Source organism: Neophocaena asiaeorientalis, unplaced genomic scaffold (genome assembly GCF_003031525.2).
Source record: "Neophocaena asiaeorientalis asiaeorientalis breed wild unplaced genomic scaffold, Neophocaena_asiaeorientalis_V1.1 scaffold10, whole genome shotgun sequence".
Taxonomy (NCBI): Eukaryota; Metazoa; Chordata; class Mammalia; order Artiodactyla; family Phocoenidae; genus Neophocaena; species Neophocaena asiaeorientalis.
In genome coordinates, this window is record NW_020172817.1 from 922,899 (window position 1) to 928,315 (window position 5,417).

The window sequence follows — 5,417 nt, forward strand, 5'->3', positions numbered from 1 at the left end:
TCAAAAGAATTTTCCTTGCAATTCTATCAGGGCCTTCTTTGTCACTCACAGCAAAATTTCATCAAATATTAACACAGATCTGTCCACCATCCTTATTCTTACATTTGGGATATCAAAATTCCTTGTCAGACAATTTAGCAAGATTTGGTGTATCCATCAACTTACTTTCTGATCTTAAATTCACTTCTAAAACAATAGAAATCTGACTTTTACACTTCAATGAAACATTACCTCTGAGATCGCAACCAATCAGTTTGTTGCTAAGGATAGTCAATGGGTTAGGGACTTTCTTATAAATTGGTATGCACTATTAATCTGTCCTCATCTCTCCTTAAACATTCTTTCACCTTATTCTCCTTTGGCTTATTTAATCCTTTGTCCTGGATTCTTCTTAATTCATATCTACCTTTCAAATCTTCTTTGTGAATTCCAGAATTTGTCTTCTGCATTTTCCGCTTTCACATCTCAAAGGCATGTAAGTTTGTACACAATTTATCTATGTCTGACATAATTTCTGCCCTTCCTTTGGCCCTAATTTCATTGACTCATGGTAGAAGCTGGTATAGTCTTGGAATATTTTCTATCATTCATCCCAATCTCACCCCCCAATATTACTAAGTTTATTTTCTATTCTTTAATACCCTTTAAACTCTCTCTTTCTCCACTTTTGGTACCTTGTTTAATACATCATATTATTTTTAAGATTATTTTACTAGCTTTTAGAAGATTGTTTTGGGTCCTCAGTCAAGCTATACGCTAATTCATTATCCACTATATAATCAGAGGGATCTTTCTAGAGAATAAATCTGATGAAGTGACTCCCAACATTGTATTTGCTATAGTTCTTGTTAAACTCATTTATAATGTCATAACAGTTTAGCCTACATTAGTATGATCTCAGAGTTATTATTAGTATGATCTCAGTGTTATTATCCTGAGACACTTTTATGAGTGAAATGGAATACAAAAGTAATTTTTAAAATCAATTGATCTACACCAGATAGATACCAAAGCTCTTTTGATCTACACAGAAAATTTGACCATTCCCGTAACTATATAATTTTTCATGGATACCTCTAGCACATGAGAGTAGAGCAGAGAGACATTAAGGAAGTCCTTACCTTAACAGAAAAATCTCTGCATAATAGTCTTCTCATGATTTCGCTTTTAAAAGCATTCACTTCTCTATAGATAAAAAGGCATTGTATTCCCTAAGTTTTATTCAATAATTCTGGATATTGACACCCAGGATTCAGAATCATAATAAAAAGGCATAATTAATGAAATGAGTGTATCCATATGTTGGCACAATTAATGGATATATTAAATACCCTAATGTCTAATATCTAAATGTCACATATTAAGCAACATCTGTATATCAGTAATTTACCAAAATACTATTTATCATTCAGTCAACAAAAGAAAAACTCCTCAGATTTGATTTGAAGTGGGTTTTTGTTCATTTGTTTGTTTGTTTTATAATAACCTAGACTACATTGGCTTTATTGAAACAAGTATAAATCCTTGAATCATACCCAGGAACTGAAATAAAACCACCTCCCAATGAAATATTTAAAAAACTTGATGCATAAACTCTTTCAAATAAATAAGAAAGGCATGTACTATAATAAAAAATGTGGGCAGAAGACACAAACACAAATAACAGAAGAAAACGGTAAATACAAAAAATACTCAGTAATAACAAAAAACAAGCTGTAAAAGATCACCCTTGATGAGAAATGTTTCACTTATTTTGTCATAATTTAGGAATGCTAATGTTTAATACATTATTATTGGGACAGAAATTGAAAGAGACTTTTTTTTAGAAATTGATAAAATGGAGAGAGGGGGAAGATGGTGGAAGAGTAAGATGCGGAGATCACCTTCCTCCCCACAGTTACATCAGAGATACATCTACACGTGGAACAACTCCTACAGAACACCCACTGAACGCTGGCAGAAGACATCACACCTCCCAAAAGGCAAGAAACTCACCACGTACCTGGGTAGAGCAGAAGAAAAAAGAATAAACAGAGACAAAAGAATAGGGACGGAACCTGCACCAGTGGGATGGAGCCATGAAGGAGGAAAGGTTTCCACACACTAGAAACTGCTTGGTGGGCGGAGACGGTGGGTGGCAGAGGGGGGAAGCTTCGGAGCTGCAGAGGAGAGCTCAGCAACAGGGGTTCAGGGGGGAAAAGCGGAGAGATTCCCACACAGAGCATCGGTGCTGACCAGCATTCACCAGCCTGAGAGGCTTGTCTGCTCACCCGCCGGGGTGGGTGAGGCTGGGAGCTGAGGTTTGGGCTTTGGTTGGAGGTCCAGGAAAGGACTGGGGTTGGCGGCATGAACACAGCCTGAAAGGGGGTTAGTGCACCACGGTTAGCTGGGGAGGAGTTCGGGAAAAAGACTGCACCTGCCGAAGAGGCAAGAGACTTTTTCTTCCCACCTTGTTTCCTGGTCCACGAGGAGAGGGGATTAAGAGCGCTGCTTAAAGGAGCTCCAGAGTTGGGCGCGAGCCACGGCTAAAAGCGCAAACCACAGAGACGGGCATGAGACGCTAAGGCTGCTGCCACCACCACCAAGAAGCCTGTGTGCGAGCACAGGTCACTCTCCACACCTACCCTCCCAGGAGCCTGTGCAGTCCGCCACTGCCAGGTCCCAGGATCCAGGGACAACTTCCCCAGGAAAATGCACGGTGCTCCTCAGGCTGGTGCAACATCACGCCGGCCTCCACCACCGGACCCAGGCTCGCCCCACACTCCGTGCCCCGCCCTCCTTGTGGCCTGACTGAGCCAGAGCCCACGAATCAGCTGCTCCTTTAACCCCGTCCTGTCTGAGTGAAGAACAGACGTGCTCCGGCGACCTACATGCAGAGTTGGGGCCAAATCTGAAGCGGAACCCCGGGAGCTGTGTGAACAAAGAAGAGAAAGGGAAATCCCTCCCAGCAGCCTCAGAAGCAGCGGATTAAATCTCCACAATCAACTTGATGTACCCTGCATCTGTGGAATACCTGAATAACAACAAATCATCCCAAATTGAGGAGGTGGGCTTTGAGAGCAAGATTTATTATTTTTTCCCCTTTTCCTCTTTTGGTGAGAGTGTATGTGTATGCTTCTCTGTGAGATTTTGTCTGTATAGCTTTGCTTTCACCATTTGTCCTAGGGTTCTGTCTGTACTTTTTTTTTTTTTACTTTAAAAATTTCTTTTTTCATAATAATTATTTTTTATTTTAATAACTTTATTTTATTTTACCTAACTTTATTTTATTTTCTTTATCCTCTTTCTTTCTTTCTTTCTATCTATCTTTCTTTCTACTTTTTCTCCCCTTTATTCTGAGCCATGTGGATGAAAGTCTCTTGGTGTTGCAGCCAGGAGTCAGTGCTGTGCATCTGAGGTGGGAGAGCCAACTTCAGGACACTGGTCCACAAGAGACTTCCCAGCTCCATGGAATATCAAATGGCAAAAATCTCTCAGACAACCATCTCAATGCCAACACCCAGCTTCATTCAACGATGAGCAAGCTACAGTGCTGGACACCCTATGCCAAACAACTAGCAAGACAGGAACACAACCCCACCCATTAGCAGAGATGCTGCCTAAAATCATAATAACAATAGCAGAATAACTGAGGCAGACGAATGGATAGGTGACCTGGAAGATAGAATAGTGGAAATAACTACTGCAGAGCAGAATAAAGAAAAAAGAATGAAAAGAACTGAGGACAGTCTCAGAGAACTCTGGGACAACATTAAATGCACCAACATTCGAATTATAGGGGTTCCTGAAGAAGAAGGGAAAAAGAAAGGGACTGAGAAAATATTTGAAGAGGTTATAGTTGGAAACATCCCTAATATGGGAAAGGAAATAATTAATCAAGCCCAGGAAGCACAGAGAGTCCCATACAGGATAAATCCAAGGAAAAACACGCCAAGATACATATCAAACAATCTGTCAAAAATTAAATACAAAGAAAACATATTAAAAGCAGCAAGGGAAAACAACAAATGACACACAAGGGAATCCCCATAAGGTTAACAGCTGATCTTTCAGCATGAACTCTGCAAGACAAAAGGGACTGGCAGGACATATTTAAAGTGATGAAGGAGAAAAACCTAAAACAAAGATTACTCTACCCTGCAATGATATCATTCAGATTTGATGGAGAAATTAAAACCTTTACAGACAAGCAAAAACTGAGAGAGTTCAGCATCACAAAGCCATCTTTGCAAAAAATATTAAAGGATATTCTCTAGGCAAGAAACACAAGAGAAGGAAATGACCTACAATAAGAAACCCAGGACAATCAATAAAATGGGAATAGGAACATACATATCGATAATTACCTTAAATGTAAATGGATTAAATGCTCCCACCAAAAGACACAGACTGGCTGAATGGATACAAAAACAAGACCCATATATGTGCTGCCTACAAGAGACCCACTTCAGACCTAGAGACACATACAGACTGAAAGTGAGGGGATGGAAAAAGATATTGCATGCAAATGGAAACCAAAAGAAAGCTGGAGTAGCAATTCTCATATCAGACAAAATAGACTTTAAAATAAAGACTATTAGAAGAGACAAAGAAGGACACTACACAATGATCAAGGGATCAATCCAAGAGGAAGATTTAACATTTGTAAATATTTATGCACCCAGCATAGGAGCACTTCAATATATAAGGCAAATACTAACAGCCATAAAAGGGGAAATCAATAGTAACACAATCATAGTATGGGATTTTAACACCCAACTTTCACCAATGGACAGATCATCCAAAATGAAAATAAATAAGGAAACACAAGCTTTAAAGAATACATTAAACAAGATGGACTTAATTGATATTTATAGGACATTACATTGAAAAACAACAGAATACACATTTTTCTCAAATGCCAAGGAACATTTTCCAGGATAGATCATATCTTGTGTCACAAATCAAGCCTTCGTAAAGTTAAGAAAATTGAAACTGTATCAAGTATCTTTTCCAACCACAATGTTATGAGACTAGATATCAATTACAGGAAAAGATCTGTAAAAAATACAAACACATGGAGGCTAAACAATACACTACTTAATAACGAAGTGATCACTGAAGAAATCAAAGAGGAAATCAAAACATACCTAGAAACAAATGACAATGGAGACAAGACAACCCAAAATCTATGGGATGTAGCAAAAGTAGTTCTAAGTGGGAAGTTTATAGCAATACAATCCTACCTTAAGAAACAGGAAACATCTCGAATAAACAACTTAATCTTGCACCTAAAGCAAATAGAGAAAGAAGAATACTAAAACCCCAAAGTTAGCAGAAGGAAAGAAATCATAAAGATCAGATGAGAAAAAAATGAAAAAGAAATGAAGGAAACGATAGCAAAGATCAACAAAACTAAAAGCTGGTTCTTTGAGAAG